The sequence below is a fragment of the Notolepis coatsorum genome, assembly GCF_963971535.1.
Source record: "Notolepis coatsorum genome assembly, chromosome: 5".
Lineage (NCBI taxonomy): Eukaryota > Metazoa > Chordata > Actinopteri > Aulopiformes > Paralepididae > Notolepis > Notolepis coatsorum.
In genome coordinates, this window is record NC_140169.1 from 154,460,237 (window position 1) to 154,479,726 (window position 19,490).

Here is a 19,490-nt window from a genome sequence, read left to right on the forward strand (position 1 = left end):
TTTTTACCGCATTTACCCTATAAGGATGCTGTTTGACTGGCCTTGCATTACCGACATCAATGTCGTGTTCCAGAACGGTAGTGCGGGTTGGGACATCCCCAAACAAAATGGGATAACTGTTAATGAGTGCCACCATGTCAGCTTCCTGCTCCTTACCCAAGTGTGGCATCAGGGAGGGAAGGATCAACAACATCTCTGAGTTGCATAAACGAGGAGTCTGCTGCTGGACCTCACAACCATTCAAACCATCCTCATCACTTATTGGCAGAGTAGAAGGAACAGCAACCACAGTCACTGGTACTCCTCTCACCCCTGCTACTGCAGCTCCCACAGCGGCCCCTGGGGGCGTACTTTGTTTCTCCAGCTGCAGGTTGTCCCTGGGAAGATAACGCTTCAACATATTAATGTGACAAACACGGGTTTTCTTTCGCCTGTCAGGCGTCCTGACTACATAGTCAGTATTGCTCAATTTCTGCTCGATAGCATAAGGGCCAAAAAAACGAGCACTCAAAGAAGAGCCAGGGATGGGGAACAGAACTAAAACCAAGTCCTCAGACTGGAAAGAACGTGGAACCGCTTTTTTGTCAAACTGCCGTTTCATTGAGCCCTGAGCAGCAGAGAGACTCTCCTTAGCGATACTACACGCCTCACGCAGCCGCTCTTTAAATCTACACACATAGTTCAAAACCCCTCTCTTTGGAGGTACGGTGTGCAGAGCCTCCCCCATTAACTGATCCTTTAATACTCTCAAAGGACCCCTCACTGAATGCCCAAACACCAGCTCTGCTGGGCTAAAACCCAGTGACTCCTGAACTGTTTCTCGCACAGCAAACAGAGCTAGGGGAACACCTTCATCCCAGTCTCTGCCGCTCTCCATACAATACTTGCGCAACACCGACTTGAAGGTCTGATGCCACCTCTCCAGGGCACCTTGCGACTCAGGGTGATACGCACTTGAGATCCTGTGAGAAATAGACAATGATGATAACACCTGCTCAAATATTCCTGAAAGGAAGTTAGTACCTTGGTCCGTTTGCAAGACTTTTGGCAGCCCGAACGTAGAAAAAAACTTGATCAGAGCTTTCACTACAGACTGAGATGTTATCTTTCTAAGAGGAATAGCCTCAGGGTACCGAGTCGCTACACACATAATTGTTAAAAGGAACTCGTTACCAGACTTCGTTCTCGGCAGGGGACCAACACAATCCACTATCACATGCTCAAACGGCTCCCCCATCGCTGGGATTGGGTGAAGCGGGGCAGGTTTAATAACCTGATTAGGCTTCCCTGTAACTTGACACACATGACAAGTATTACAGAATCTGGTCACATCCCCCTTTAACCCGGGCCAAAAAAAGTGCTTCAAAACCCTGTCATTGGACTTGGTGATGCCTAGATGTCCCGACCAAGGATGATCGTGAGCTAAAGACAAAACAGACTGTCGATACGGTGTTGGCACAACAATCTGGGTAACATAACTCCACTCATTACCAAAATCCATCCGTGATCTCCACCTCCGCATTAGCACATCATTCTCAACAAAATAGGCCACCTCCTTGTTCTTAGCTGTCTCTGGGGCAAGAGCAGCAGCAAAACATTTAGCTAAACTAGCATCCTCCTTCTGAGCAACGATCAGATTACCTCTAGTCATGGGTAAATGCGTTGTCTCAGAGGTGAGCGTATCCTGCTGAAGCGCATTACTGTCACTCGTCTCTATAGCAGGTGGAACAAACATAAGTGGGGAAATAGGCGTGCCAGACAACTGTGTAGCTAGCACAGACTCCGACAGATCAACTACCTCACCCAACTTACGTGCTTGAGCACGGGTGACTGCACAAACTGTAAACACCTGGGGGAACTGTTGCGCCAACACATCTGGACGCAAAACCTCAGGGCGCTCTAAAACCTCCAAAACGGGCATAACTCGGCCACCCGCGATGTCGTTACCCAACAGGAAAGTGACACCCCGTACCGGTAACGACGGGCGAACGCCCACTTTGAACACCCCCTGAGCTAAACCACAGTTTAAGTGTATCAGATGGAGGGGCACCGACACAAAACCCATCTCGATCCCCTGCACCAACACACTTGAGCCATTTGATGACTCATGAGTAAATTGTAGCACGTCTGACAAGATAAAAGACTGCGCTGCCCCAGTATCTCTCAGTATGCGCACCGGACGCTGGTCCAACTCACTACCACTGAGAGAAACCATGCCGTCCAACATAAACGGTTCGTAACTGGGCTCCAGGTCACCACACATCTTTGTGGGGACTACTGACCGTGGAACTATCACCGTCTGCACCAAACCAACCTCCTTTGGCCGACCACTTGGCGTAGACTGTGTGCGTTTATACGCTTGACAGTTCTCTCTAATATGACCCACCCGGTGACAATGATAGCATTCCCGCTCCTCCCTGTAGCGGGGAGATAACAAACGTGGTGGGCTAGTGTGCACTTTAGCTGGAGCCCGAGCAGAGGGATAAAAACCTCTATCCTCCTGTCTTAGTGTACCAAATGACTGTTTATGAGTAAGCACAAACTCATCAGCGAGCACCGCCGCCTGTGCCAACGACTCAACTTTATGCTCATTGAGATAAGTCACTAAACGGTCATTTAGGCTATTTTTAAACTCCTCCAGTAACATTAATTCAGACAGAGAATCAAAATCAGCTACATCACAAGCCCTGCACCACCGATGAAATAGGGATTCTTTCTCCCGAGCAAACTCCACAAAAGTCCGGCCAGGTAACTTTCTGTGAGTTCTAAACTTTTGCCTGTACGCCTCTGGCACTAACTCATAGGCTCTAAGCACCGCCGTCTTGATCAAGTCATACGACAAACTATCAGTCAGAGGGAGGGCAGACAGAATTTCCTGGGCTTTTCCCGTTAGCTTACATTGCAGTAAGAGAGCCCAGACCTCTTTAGGCCACTTTAAAGACGTAGCCACCCGCTCAAACGCATTAAAATAGGAGTCTACCTCCGCCTCACGAAATTGAGGTACTAAAGAAATAAGCCTACTTACATCATAAGCCCCCACAGCCGTGGAAGAGGGTTGAGCAGGACTCCCAGCCTTAGCAGCGTCGAGCTCCAGTTGCTTCAACTTAACCTCCTTCTCAGCATCCACCCGGCGGTTGTCAGCGTCCAGCTGGTGGGTTGAGACCTCAGCCTCCAGCTCCATTTTTCTAATAGCTAACCGATGACTATATTCACTCTCCCTCTCCTCCTTCCTCTCCTCAAATTGCAACCGTGCTAAACTCAATTTAAGATTGTCCTCCTCAGCACTCCCACTAGGGACAGATGCTGCACGCCCGTGCACTGGAGACGTGACACCCGAAAGGGGAGGCTTATCCTCTACCCCGTCTTTAACCGGGTCCACCACCGGAGGATCCTCGCCCTCCTCGTCTGTGACTATAGGGGAAGAAACAAAAGACGCTCCCTCACCGACACCGAGCACCTTGTTCCACACCAATATGCGCACCACCTCTTCTCTCAGGTCAGCCTTTGCCAAACTTTTAGAAAGGGCGACCTGAAAATGCGAGGCGATGGCAAACAAGTCTTCCCTCCTACACTGATCCAAACGATCAACCGAGGGATCACCCAGGAACACCTCCACCCCAAAAGACGACATCCCTACCCAGACCAGTGCACACAAACACCAAAAACACACCTAATAAACTCGCTTTGACCCTTTGAACCTCCCATACCAGGGCGCAGTTCCTAGGCTAGGTCTCTTCCCACCCCTAGGCTTTACCATCCAGACTCCTCTGGACCGACAAGCCTTAGCTTTCTGCTTCCCGGCATTTTCTTTTCAAAAACACCGATCACAGAAACACTACTCGCTTACTAACTCATTCGGTTTCAGCTTATAGTGGCCTGACTGTACATTGAGCCGAACGCGGCGGCCCTCACCGTGGTCTTACTGCCATATGCGATCCGACCGGCAGGTGACCCAGTCGATAGCGACCCCAGACCCTGTAGTGGTAATCGGCCACCCAGGTAGGAACCGACGGTCTGATCCCCACCCCACTTTGCTATGGGCATGGAAATTTTGACCGTTTTCACCCGCCTTGCCTGTTCACAGAGAGAACACCCTCTGCTAGGTGTGGACTGTCGTCCACGTACCACGTGCTGCCCCCACACTTGCGTGTGCGACACACACGCCGACTAGACGGTACCACGGTGGTATGTTGATTCATACCTCATCAGACACGGGGGCCCTTCAGTCCCTCCCCAGCACTATAGTTTTAATTTTTAACGTGCCCTCGGGACCTCGCAGCCCCACCGCCGCCTGTTGGTGGCCAAGGTTCCGGGGAGCCTACCCCCACCCCAACCACCCAAAACCAAAACCAAGCAACGTGCCCACCGCACACCAACACCAAATGTCTGTCGCCCAACTACCGAGCCCCCATTTATGTTACGTGCCCCCGTGGGGAGACGCAACACTAGGCCACAGACAGGATATGTGAGGATGCAGTGACACAAAACACCATAGACGGGTTGTAAAATAACAATATTTATTTTACACAAAAGTGAGATCAGCAACACAGAGAGCAAAGAGGACCTACCAGTGAGCACCAAATAATATCAAAATAAAACAAAGCCCCCCCCCCCTTTACAGGCGCGGACGCCCCAAAGTACAGGAGGTGGTGCTCACTCTAAGCTGGTGTCTTTAACAGTGGTTCTCCTACGTGATGCAGATGTAGACCCCAGGGTATCTTCACTGCCCTCAATGTCCCTGTGTGCGAAACAAAAGGTTAATATATAAGAAAAACAATCACCATAAGCTGGGTGACGAGGAATACATAAATACAGAAACAGGTTATGGGTAAAACAGAAATGTACAACAGGCAGGATCACAAAACGGTACAATACTATAGGGAATTGCTAGAAAACCAGAGCCTTGACCAGCTCTCACAGAGCTTTCTACTAGCTCATGCACCAAAACATGAGCTCAACAGAGCTTTAACTAGCTCATGCACCAATCATGAGTTCAACAGAGCTTTAACTAGCTCATGCACTAAACATGGGCTCAACAGAGCTTTAACTAGCTCATACACAAAAAAACAATGAGAGCTCTACCACAACACCACCAGATATAATTACCCACATACACCGACAGAGCTCTAGCTAACAATGCATACACAGGGATTATATGAAGGGATGTGGAGGCCAATTAGGCTGATGAGCCTCAGCTGTGGTTGCTGCTGCTTCTTCTGTTGGTTGGAGTGGGAGTGGAATGGTGATTGACCCTGAGAGGTAGATAGATTATATAGGGGGGGAGACAAGAAAACACTACAACCTGCCTACATACATAACACATATTATATATATACATAATAACCCATACAATATAATATTACATGCATACATAATGAAATAAGGAATGAAATAAGGACAGAGTCCGTAACAGAGTTGCACAAGGGAGTTGCTTAGGTCCTTTACATGTTACTGCTGGTTGATATCATCAGAGGACATAATGTAGGTTTTCTATCTATAATTCTAATTATCGGCCCCAAAACAAAAAAATAAACGTTAATAAAGAACCTGGGAGGACTAACCCCTTGGATCAAATCTGAGGTCACAAGTCTCTGGGTTATCATAGATTCAGAACTGAACATCAATTTTCATATTAACAAAGTGACCAAAACATCGTTCTTCCATCTCAGAAATATAGCAAAAGTATGACCAAGTTATTATTAATATATGCAATACATTTAATACAATATTTTAAATATTTACAGACTTCCAGCTGTAACAGAGGAAGATATTGCCCATCTACAACGGATGACTGGAACACCTTTGGCAACTATCCTGTCTACCAGTGTGCCAAAGATCACAACCCCTTTTGGAGAAGTCCAGATTGGTTCTGTACTTTCTTATCAGGTAATGCAGGTCTACAATTTCATTTATCAGTTACAAACACATCCTGTTGTAGGGTCATAAAACAACAAACTGACCATATCTGGTTTATTGTTTTGAAAAGGGTTGTTGGTATGCGATCTGAAAGGATTTTGTACGTCTTAACTTTACATATAAGACGCTCAATATGAACCCTGTGACGAGCAATTTTGTTAGTCAACGCCACATTTGACTGAGACATCTGAGAATGACCAGCAGCAAAAGGAGGGATATTCAAACGTAATCCAAGCTCTTTCAACTCGTCGTGTATTGTAAAACCCTTGTCAGCCATAACAACATCACCATCCTTGATGTAACCATGAACTTTCAGTGTTTTAAGTAAATCATAAAAACCACTGCTTTCAGTAATCGCCTTATCGGATACAGCACCTGTAAATAACTCCGACACAAAAATGACAGACCCACTTGGATCACATCCAATCAATGCTTTGAGGGTTGTGCTTGACTTATAGTCACTATAAAGCTGACTTTGTAAAGCCAGTGCAGATGGCACCTGGGTCTTAAATTCAGTACCATCAATAATGACTAAAGTAGAAGGAAATTCCTTTCTAAAGTTTTCAGGCATGTTTTCAATAATAATGTCTCTATGAGGCCATATGCTAATTTGTCCAAATTTAAAATACATAAGTTCTATGCATGTATTAAAAACAAGTCCTGCAGACTGCATGGATACTCCAAATCTTTGAGACAAATCTTGAAGTCCAAAGTTGTGTCTTAACCTACACAATGTCAAGAATAGGCCATTGGATTTTCCTAGTGACCTCATGTCTTTACGGCCCTTTGCATAAGGTGCATCACAGCCAGCAGGCACAAGAACATCTAACAATAACATGAATCTAACATATGTGATCCCAGTGTAGTACTTAAAAAGCCCTTTGATCTTTGTTTCTTTTTGGACAACACTTTGTACAGTACAGAATGTCTTTTTCTGAGCATCCTGTTCGAGAGACTGTATTATCTGTTCCTTTTCAAGAAGCTGCCCTCTCAACCAGGTTATCGTCCTCTCCTTCTTCTCCAGCTCTGACTTCAATCTTGCACCTTCCACAGCAGTGCCCAATACTTCTAAAGGGCAAACCCCTGGAAACAGAAATATTACAATTATTGTTAGGGAGTTTCCACATATACATATACATCACAATAATAACATTTTGCTTTTATTCTACAGACAAGAAATCTCAAGAAGAAAACAGACCCAGTTCCACACCAGAGGTGTGGAAATGTATCTGTGCACCAGCCATCTCCAGTGAAGCTTCCAGCGATCTACAAAGATCTGAATACTGCAGACACAAACCTGGTAGCACTGGAAGAACGCACTCGGGCCCAGGCTCTCTCAAATTACTGGTTTGAAGAGAGGAGGTCACGACTGACTGCTTCAAACTTTGCGAAAGCGGTAAACAGAAAATCTGCCCCAACAACAAAATTTCTGGAGAGTGTTTTCCGGTTGACATCCATTTGTGCCCCGGCTTTGGAGTATGGGAAAAGGAATGAGGCAAAGGCGAAGGCCAAATATCTGGAGGTTTATCCCGCCAGACATTTTCACGAGTGTGGTCTTGTTGTCAATTCAGAGTTCGATTTTTTAGGAGCCACACCTGACGGGAAGTTGTGCGACAATGGCGAGAGTGGGATAGTCGAAGTGAAATGTCCTTATAAGGCAAGAAACTGTTTGATATTGGAGGCTTGCGACAACTTCCCAGATTTCTGTTTACACAAAGATGAGGGGGGCAGTATTTCATTGAAGAAGACGCACGACTATTATGTGCAAATACAAGGACAACTTATGGTGACAGGCTGCCAATTCTGTGAATTCATAGTTTTTACGCAGAAAGATATCTTTGTGGAAAGAATATTCCCAGACATACCATTTATGGAAAGATTACTGCACAGACTTGCTGCATTTTTTAAAGATCATGCTTCTCAGTTCCTAAAAGAAAGGTAGACCCTTACATTCTCCTTCAGTCTGAGTAGCTGTGCACGTCTGTGTAGCTGTATAACTGAGCTCCGATTGGTGGTTGATGACATCCAGAGAGGGATTGATGTTCCTGTGAAGTATCAAAATCATAATCAAATAAATGCACTTTAATTAATAAATCCATGTTGTTCATTAATCATAACATTTGGTCTCAGTATTATTTATGTATTGTTTGATTGTAACAAGAACTTGCAGTATCTTTGGTTCACAAATTAATACTAGATATGAGCATTTATAACAAATTATTAAATGACATCTGATTCACACATGCAAATGGTGTTTTTAGTTAGTGATTCACATCTTCACTAACACATCACAATATTCAGACAATACCGCCTATAAGGACTTTGACAATACCCAGTCTTCAGGACTTACAAGTTAGTATTTTCCTGCAGTAGTTCTTTTTTAGATGGGGGGTTGTCAGGATCAAGCAGGCGTCTTTTCTTTGGCAACGGACGCACCGACTTACATGTGGTCCCATCAGCTTTTATAGGGTCTGGATATTGCACAGTAGGTCCATCCCCGCCAACAAAATGCTATAAGGTGAGATAGGCATGACAGAGAAGAGAAAGTGGATCACAGATATTGTAAGGCATTCAGGTTACTCATGCTAGCTGATTGAAAACTGTATTAACAGATTGCAGAATGGGTACAATACAGTACAGCTCAATACACACAATAGTTAAGGGGATGCAGACCAGAGAAAGACTTTAGTCTTGTTTACATCAGGGTCCCCCATTTTCAATTCATAATGACATTTATGTGTTATGACATACACAACAGATATATAGCATGACATTTATGACATACAGATACAGTACTGTTACATTTGTGACATCCAAGATATGCAAATATACAGTACTGTTAAAAAGATATCCTAACAGGAAATATATACATACGAGGGGGAGGAAACTGTACATTAGGAGGGGGGGTTTGGACATTTACAGTACACTAACATTTAGCTAACGTTAGTTCGGTTGTTAGAATCAACTGGACAACTTCCAATTCATAATTTTCAAGGGTGTTGACTAAGTAGCTGTAGCTATATGTAGTTTTCCTTCAGCTCATGAACTGATCGGAATGTTTTCGGAGACTCTTTTTGGCGACGTTAGGTTAACGTTAGGTTAACCATGCGTTAGCATTAGCTATGAATAGCTGGCTACCTAACGATCGGCTAGCCATCTATCTATCTATCTATCTATCTATCTATCTATCTATCTATCTATCTATCTATCTATCTATCTATCTATCTATCTATCTATCTATCTATCTATCTATCTATCTATCTATCTATCTATCTATCTATCTATCTATCTATCTATCTATCTATCTATCTATCTATCTATCTATCTATCTATCTATCTATCTATCTATCTATCTATCTATCTATCTATCTATCTATCTATCTATCTATCTATCTATCTATCTATCTATCTATCTATCTATCTATCTATATACAGTATATATAAGATAACAAGTGATGACTTCTGTTTAACTCAAATGTTGAAGCATATATTACTGAAGCATATTTTTCGGGCTTACCGTTGAGCATACAGCCTTGTTCTTGTTGATCTTGTCCACATTCAGCTGTGTATGGGGCCGTCCACAAGCCTTAATCCACTTTAAACATTTTTCCAACTGTGTTTTAGGCTTTGGAAAGTTTATAAAACGCGCTCCCTTTAGTCTTTCTGGATATCTCTGGTCATTATTGCACGTTCCCCAAGCACATCTAAGAACCATTTTCTCGACAACAACAATGCAGGACAGGCTGGCTATCTGTGAGACATCATGGCGGCTCTATTTCAAGGGGCGCGGCCTTAAGAAATCGGGCAATCTTATTGGTTATTATTCTCTGTGTGATTGACAGCGGGGAAAGGTCTATTGTAACTGAGGGGTACAATTCCCTGACTGTATTATATAAGTATGGTATCATTAAACCACTACTGTCTTATGTACATTACTACTGGCCATACAGTACACAGGTATCTTAGATGAACACTTCCCACAATGACACGGTTCCACACAAAACTGGGTTTAAGAATATTTATTAGCAGCAATGATAGTATATAACAATACTTTACTTTACGTAGGGTGCGCTTATAAGGCAAAGAATGTGCGTAAGCAAATCAATAACGTATGTCCATTCTCATATTACGCAGGAGATAATGAATACAACCTGAATCTTAGGAATTATATATATGGTACACTAGTAAGGCAGCGGGAGATACTGGTAGGGTCCCTCCGGTTGTAAGCCAGCAAGGGGAGAGGATTTGTCGGTAGTAGAGTCTGGGTCAACGATGAATAGAGAGACTCCAAGTACAGGAGACGGTGCAATAATCTCTTGATCCGCAGACGAATAACAGCTGTTCTCCGTGGCATGCAGCTCCGCATGGAAGAAAGCTAGCCAGCCTCAGGCTTCTGAGAGGCGGGCTCGACGTTGCTCCTCACAGGGTAAATCCCACACAATTGTGGGTGTAGACGATTCTCCGCTCCATCAATTACAGGACCAAAGCAAATATAATCCAGCCGAAAAGGGCTATGTAGTCGTCGGGTAGGTTATCCAGTGTACATGTCCACACGGTCCTCGTCTAGGGCTCCTCGGGTGAAGGCGCCAGGGTAAGCTGCCCAGCCTGGATAAGCACACCAGCTGGTACGAGGAAACGTTGGTGATGCTGGTCACTGTAGAACGGTAGCCGCACGATACACTATACATAAATAGACTATTACTGAATTAATAGAATAGGTCGAACTCGACGGTACAGCGTTAAACTCTGATACATCAGTTATTAATTCGCACGCGGTCTCAATGCTCTATTTGGGGCCAAACAGGCCATACTTCACCGCACGTTGTATCGTGGGTGAGGCTTCAACTTATTGGGTAACTTAACTTCTGTATTCACCTGCGCCGTATTTATACGTTAGGTGAACAAACTAGTACCAGCCCTATTCCTGTCTCGTATCCTTGCACAGAGCCGTTCATGCCCAGGCATGTCTTTGACGGTGACTTTGAACTAGACCCTGGGGGTATGGCAATGGCGCCTAAGGGACCGCTGTCCAATAGGAGAACGAAATATTATGGTCTGTACTAGGTTAAAGGGATATTCCGTGTATATGTACAAGGAATACACAAGGGATATCAAACGATATACAAATATTATGCAATATATATCAATTAATAAATATATATATTCGGTTTAATCTGATCCTTCGTAACACTAGTGATCTGTGTACTCTGAGACTCTTATATCTCTGTTATACTAGTGATCTGTGTACTCTGATACTCTTATATCTCTGTTATACTAGTGATCTGTGTACTCTGAGACTCTTATATATCTGTTATATAGTGATCTGTGTACTCTGAGACTCTTATATCTGTTATACTAGTGACCTGTGTACTCTGAGACTCTTATATATGTTATACTAGTGACCTGTGTACGCTGAGACTCTTATATCTCTGTTATACTAGTGATCATGCACTTGTCCTAATAAACTAACCTACACTGTAGCACTCAACACTTTGATGAACATTGTTGCTCATCTGATTTGTGCCCTTCCTGATGGCTTGTCGTACAGAACATGTAAGTCGCTTTGGATAAAAGCGTCAGCTAAATGACTAAATGTAAATGTAAATGATCTGTGTACTCTGAGACTCTTATATATCTGTTATACTAGTGATCTGTGTACTCTGAGACTCGTATATATCTCTGTTATACTAGTGATCTGTGTACTCTGAGACTCATATATCTGTTATACTAGTGATCTGTGTACTCTGAGACTCTTATATCTGTTATACTAGTGATCTGTGTACTCTGAGACTCTTATCTCTGTTATACTAGTGATCTGTGTACTCTGAGACTCTTATATCTGTTATACTAGTGATCTGTGTACTCTGAGACTCTTATCTATGTTATACTAGTGATCTGTGTACTCTGAGACTCTTATATCTGTTATACTAGTGATCTGTGTACTCTGAGACTCTTATAGCTCTGTTATACTAGTGATCGGTGTACTCTGAGACTCTTATATCTCTGTTATACTAGTGATCTGTGTACTCTGAGACTCTTATATCTGTTATACTAGTGATCTGTGTACTCTGAGACTCTTATATCTGTTATACTAGTGATCTGTGTACTCTGAGACTCTTATATCTCTGTTATACTAGTGATCTGTGTACTCTGAGACTCTTATATCTGTTATACTAGTGATCTGTGTACTCTGAGACTCTTATATCTGTTATACTAGTGATATGTGTACTCTGATACTCGTATATCGCTGTTATACTAGTGATCTGTGTACTCTGAGACTCTTATATCTGTTATACTAGTGATCTGTGTACTCTGAGACTCTTATATCTGTTATACTAGTGATCTGTGTACTCTGAGACTCTTATATCTGTTATACTAGTGATCTGTGTACTCTGAGACTCTTATATCTGTTATACTAGTGATCTGTGTACTCTGAGACTCTTATCTCTGTTATACTAGTGATCTGTGTACTCTGAGACTCTTATATCTGTTATACTAGTGATCTGTGTACTCTGAGACTCTTATCTATGTTATACTAGTGATCTGTGTACTCTGAGACTCTTATATCTGTTATACTAGTGATCTGTGTACTCTGAGACTCTTATAGCTCTGTTATACTAGTGATCGGTGTACTCTGAGACTCTTATATCTCTGTTATACTAGTGATCTGTGTACTCTGAGACTCTTATATCTGTTATACTAGTGATCTGTGTACTCTGAGACTCTTATATCTGTTATACTAGTGATCTGTGTACTCTGAGACTCTTATATCTCTGTTATACTAGTGATCTGTGTACTCTGAGACTCTTATATCTGTTATACTAGTGATCTGTGTACTCTGAGACTCTTATATCTGTTATACTAGTGATATGTGTACTCTGATACTCGTATATCGCTGTTATACTAGTGATCTGTGTACTCTGAGACTCTTATATCTGTTATACTAGTGATCTGTGTACTCTGAGACTCTTATATCTGTTATACTAGTGATCTGTGTACTCTGAGACTCTTATATCTGTTATACTAGTGATCTGTGTACTCTGAGGCTCTTATATCTGTTATACTAGTGATCTGTGTACTCTGAGACTCTTATATCTCTGTTATACTAGTGATCTGTGTACTCTGATACTCTTATATCTGTTATACTAGTGATCTGTGTACTCTGAGACTCTTATATCTCTGTTATACTAGTGATCTGTGTACTCTGAGACTCTTATATATCTGTTATACTAGTGATCTGTGTACTCTGAGACTCGTATATCTCTGTTATACTAGTGATCTGTGTACTCTGAGACTCTTATATCTGTTATACTAGTGATCTGTGTACTCTGATACTCTTATCTCTGTTATAGTAGTGACCTGTGTACTCTGAGACTCTTATATCTGTTATACTAGTGATCTGTGTACTCTGAGACTCTTATATCTCTGTTATACTAGTGATCTGTGTACTCTGAGACTCTTATATATCTGTTATACTAGTGATCTGTGTACTCTGAGACTCATATATATCTCTGTTATACTAGTGATCTGTGTACTCTGAGACTCATATATCTGTTATACTAGTGATCTGTGTACTCTGAGACTCTTATATCTGTTATACTAGTGATCTGTGTACTCTGAGACTCTTATCTCTGTTATACTAGTGATCTGTGTACTCTGAGACTCTTATATCTGTTATACTAGTGATCTGTGTACTCTGAGACTCTTATCTCTGTTATACTAGTGATCTGTGTACTCTGAGACTCTTATATCTGTTATACTAGTGATCTGTGTACTCTGAGACTCTTATAGCTCTGTTATACTAGTGATCTGTGTACTCTGAGACTCTTATCTCTGTTATACTAGTGATCGGTGTACTCTGAGACTCTTATATCTCTGTTATACTAGTGATCTGTGTACTCTGAGACTCTTTTTTTTTTTTGATCCACTTTTTCTCCCATTTTTCTATATTTTCTCCCATCCCAATTTCGTATCATCCAATTCAACCCTCCCCTGTCACGAACGCTGTTTCTTGCCTCCCACAAGCCGGCTGCAGTGAGGACTAAGTCATACATAGCACAAGTCCCCTCCGGTACTTGAGGTAACAGCAGTCGCATCTTTTCACCTGCGCAGCTCGACCTCTCAGTGTCGAGGAGTAACGCGTGGGAGGCTCACGCTGCCCCCGACACTTCCTGATTCTACTGCGCAGGCGCACCAACCGACTTGTAGGAGTCGCTTGTTCACAACGTTCGATCCCCACCCTTCAGTTTTTCCCTCCCCGTAATACGGCCAATGTGTATTACTGCGGACGACCAGCCAAACTGAAAAACAATGTGGAGAGCTGGATTCGAACACGCGAATCCTAGCGTCTCCACACTGGTGGCGAGTGCCTTAGACCACTACACCACCTAGCCGCCCTGTACTCTGAGACTCTTATCTCTGTTATACTAGTGATCGGTGTACTCTGAGACTCTTATATCTCTGTTATACTAGTGATCTGTGTACTCTGAGACTCTTATATCTGTTATACTAGTGATCTGTGTACTCTGAGACTCTTATATCTGTTATACTAGTGATCTGTGTACTCTGAGACTCTTATATCTCTGTTATACTAGTGATCTGTGTACTCTGAGACTCTTATATCTGTTATACTAGTGATCTGTGTACTCTGAGACTCTTATATCTGTTATACTAGTGATCTGTGTACTCTGAGACTGTTATATCGCTGTTATACTAGTGATCTGTGTACTCTGAGACTCTTATATCTCTGTTATACTAGTGATCTGTGTACTCTGAGACTCTTATATGTGTTATACTAGTGATCTGTGTACTCTGAGACTCTTATATCTCTGTTATACTAGTGATCTGTGTACTCTGAGACTCTTATCTCTGTTATACTAGTGATCTGTGTACTCTGAGACTCTTATATCTGTTATACTAGTGATCTGTGTACTCTGAGACTCTTATAGCTCTGTTATACTAGTGATCTGTGTACTCTGAGACTCTTATCTCTGTTATACTAGTGATCGGTGTACTCTGAGACTCTTATATCTCTGTTATACTAGTGATCTGTGTACTCTGAGACTCTTATATCTGTTATACTAGTGATCTGTGTACTCTGAGACTCTTATATCTGTTATACTAGTGATCTGTGTACTCTGAGACTCTTATATCTGTTATACTAGTGATCTGTGTACTCTGAGACTTTTATATCTCTGTTATACTAGTGATCTGTGTACTCTGAGACTCTTATATCTGTTATACTAGTGATCTGTGTACTCTGAGACTCTTATCTCTGTTATACTAGTGATCTGTGTACTCTGAGACTCTTATATCTGTTATACTAGTGATCTGTGTACTCTGAGACTCTTATCTCTGTTATACTAGTGATCTGTGTACTCTGAGACTCTTATATCTGTTATACTAGTGATCTGTGTACTCTGAGACTCTTATAGCTCTGTTATACTAGTGATCTGTGTACTCTGAGACTCTTATCTCTGTTATACTAGTGATCAGTGTACTCTGAGACTCTTATATCTCTGTTATACTAGTGATCTGTGTACTCTGAGACTCTTATATCGCTGTTATACTAGTGATCTGTGTACTCTGAGACTCTTATATCTGTTATACTAGTGATCTGTGTACTCTGAGACTCTTATATCTGTTATACTAGTGATCTGTGTACTCTGAGACTCTTATATCTGTTATACTAGTGATCTGTGTACTCTGAGACTCGTATATATCTCTGTTATACTACTGATCTGTGTACTCTGAGACTCATATATCTGTTATACTAGTGATCTGTGTACTCTGAGACTCTTATATCTGTTATACTAGTGATCTGTGTACTCTGAGACTCTTATCTCTGTTATACTAGTGATCTGTGTACTCTGAGACTCTTATATCTGTTATACTAGTGATCTGTGTACTCTGAGACTCTTATCTCTGTTATACTAGTGATCTGTGTACTCTGAGACTCTTATATCTGTTATACTAGTGATCTGTGTACTCTGAGACTCTTATAGCTCTGTTATACTAGTGATCTGTGTACTCTGAGACTCTTATCTCTGTTATACTAGTGATCGGTGTACTCTGAGACTCTTATATCTCTGTTATACTAGTGATCTGTGTACTCTGAGACTCTTATATCTGTTATACTAGTGATCTGTGTACTCTGAGACTCTTATATCTGTTATACTAGTGATCTGTGTACTCTGATACTCTTATATCTTTGTTATACTAGTGATCTGTGTACTCTGAGACTCTTATATCTGTTATACTAGTGATCTGTGTACTCTGAGACTCTTATATCTCTGTTATACTAGTGATCTGTGTACTCTGAGACTCTTATCTCTGTTATACTAGTGATCTGTGTACTCTGAGACTCTTATATCTGTTATACTAGTGATCTGTGTACTCTGAGACTCTTATCTCTGTTATACTAGTGATCTGTGTACTCTGAGACTCTTATATCTGTTATACTAGTGATCTGTGTACTCTGAGACTCTTATAGCTCTGTTATACTAGTGATCTGTGTACTCTGAGACTCTTATCTCTGTTATACTAGTGATCAGTGTACTCTGAGACTCTTATATCTCTGTTATACTAGTGATCTGTGTACTCTGAGACTCTTATATCGCTGTTATACTAGTGATCTGTGTACTCTGAGACTCTTATATCTGTTATACTAGTGATCTGTGTACTCTGAGACTATTATATCTGTTATACTAGTGATCTGTGTACTCTGAGACTCTTATATCTGTTATACTAGTGATCTGTGTACTCTGAGACTCGTATATATCTCTGTTATACTACTGATCTGTGTACTCTGAGACTCATATATCTGTTATACTAGTGATCTGTGTACTCTGAGACTCTTATATCTGTTATACTAGTGATCTGTGTACTCTGAGACTCTTATCTCTGTTATACTAGTGATCTGTGTACTCTGAGACTCTTATATCTGTTATACTAGTGATCTGTGTACTCTGAGACTCTTATCTCTGTTATACTAGTGATCTGTGTACTCTGAGACTCTTATATCTGTTATACTAGTGATCTGTGTACTCTGAGACTCTTATAGCTCTGTTATACTAGTGATCTGTGTACTCTGAGACTCTTATCTCTGTTATACTAGTGATCGGTGTACTCTGAGACTCTTATATCTCTGTTATACTAGTGATCTGTGTACTCTGAGACTCTTATATCTGTTATACTAGTGATCTGTGTACTCTGAGACTCTTATATCTGTTATACTAGTGATCTGTGTACTCTGATACTCTTATATCTTTGTTATACTAGTGATCTGTGTACTCTGAGACTCTTATATCTGTTATACTAGTGATCTGTGTACTCTGAGACTCTTATATCTCTGTTATACTAGTGATCTGTGTACTCTGAGACTCTTATATCTGTTATACTAGTGATCTGTGTACTCTGAGACTCTTATATCTGTTATACTAGTGATCTGTGTACTCTGAGACTCTTATATCGCTGTTATACTAGTGATCTGTGTACTCTGAGACTCTTATATCTGTTATACTAGTGATCTGTGTACTCTGATACTCTTATATCTGTTATACTAGTGCTCTGTGTACTCTGAGACTCTTATATCTGTTATACTAGTGATCTGTGTACTCTGAGACTCTTATATCTGTTATACTAGTGATCGGTGTACTCTGATACTCTTATATCTGTTATACTAGTGATCTGTGTACTCTGAGACTCTTATATCTCTGTTATACTAGTGATCTGTGTACTCTGAGACTCTTATATCTCTGTTATACTAGTGATCTGTGTACTCTGAGACTCTTATATCTGTTATACTAGTGATCTGTGTACTCTGAGACTCTTATATATATCTGTTATACTAGTGATCTGTGTACTCTGAGACTATTATATATATCTGTTATACTAGTGATATGTGTACTCTGAGACTCTTATATATATATATATATATATATCTGTTATACTAGTGATCTGTGTACTCTGAGACTCTTATCTCTGTTATACTAGTGATCAGTGTACTCTGAGACTCTTATATCTCTGTTATACTAGTGATCTGTGTACTCTGAGACTCTTATATCTGTTATACTAGTGATCTGTGTACTCTGAGACTCTTATATCTGTTATACTAGTGATCTGTGTACTCTGAGACTTTTATATCTCTGTTATACTAGTGATCTGTGTACTCTGAGACTCTTATATCTGTTATACTAGTGATCTGTGTACTCTGAGACTCTTATATCTGTTATACTAGTGATCTGTGTACTCTGAGACTCTTATATCGCTGTTATACTAGTGATCTGTGTACTCTGAGACTCTTATATCTGTTATACTAGTGATCTGTGTACTCTGAGACTCTTATATCTGTTATACTAGTGATCTGTGTACTCTGAGACTCTTATATCTGTTATACTAGTGATCTGTGTACTCTGAGACTCGTATATATCTCTGTTATACTACTGATCTGTGTACTCTGAGACTCATATATCTGTTATACTAGTGATCTGTGTACTCTGAGACTCTTATATCTGTTATACTAGTGATCTGTGTACTCTGAGACTCTTATCTCTGTTATACTAGTGATCTGTGTACTCTGAGACTCTTATCTCTGTTATACTAGTGATCTGTGTACTCTGAGACTCTTATATCTGTTATACTAGTGATCTGTGTACTCTGAGACTCTTATAGCTCTGTTATACTAGTGATCTGTGTACTCTGAGACTCTTATCTCTGTTATACTAGTGATCGGTGTACTCTGAGACTCTTATATCTGTTATACTAGTGATCTGTGTACTCTGATACTCTTATATCTTTGTTATACTAGTGATCTGTGTACTCTGAGACTCTTATATCTGTTATACTAGTGATCTGTGTACTCTGAGACTCTTATATCTCTGTTATACTAGTGATCTGTGTACTCTGAGACTCTTATATCTGTTATACTAGTGATCTGTGTACTCTGAGACTCTTATATCTGTTATACTAGTGATCTGTGTACTCTGAGACTCTTATATCGCTGTTATACTAGTGATCTGTGTACTCTGAGACTCTTATATCTGTTATACTAGTGATCTGTGTACTCTGATACTCTTATATCTGTTATACTAGTGATCTGTGTACTCTGAGACTCTTATATCTGTTATACTAGTGATCTGTGTACTCTGAGACTCTTATATCTGTTATACTAGTGATCTGTGTACTCTGATACTCTTATATCTGTTATACTAGTGATCTGTGTACTCTGAGACTCTTATATCTCTGTTATACTAGTGATCTGTGTACTCTGAGACTCTTATATCTCTGTTATACTAGTGATCTGTGTACTCTGAGACTCTTATATCTGTTATACTAGTGATCTGTGTACTCTGAGACTCTTATATATATCTGTTATACTAGTGATCTGTGTACTCTGAGACTATTATATATATATCTGTTATACTAGTGATATGTGTACTCTGAGACTCTTATATATATATATATATATCTGTTATACTAGTGATCTGTGTACTCTGAGACTCTTATCTCTGTTATACTAGTGATCAGTGTACTCTGAGACTCTTATATCTCTGTTATACTAGTGATCTGTGTAC

At 41.0% G+C, this 19,490-nt stretch overlaps 1 long non-coding RNA gene across 1 annotated transcript; it reads right to left on the reverse strand.

Annotated features, from left to right (window-relative positions):
• Positions 1 to 6,763: 6,763 nt before the first annotated feature.
• LOC311228622 lies at positions 6,764 to 8,383 on the reverse strand. Its single transcript, XR_014619674.1, has 3 exons — positions 8,267 to 8,383; positions 7,867 to 7,961; positions 6,764 to 6,999 (listed from the first exon to the last, which is right to left on the reverse strand). It is a non-coding gene; the product is annotated as an uncharacterized lncRNA (long non-coding RNA).
• Positions 8,384 to 19,490: the final 11,107 nt, after the last annotated feature.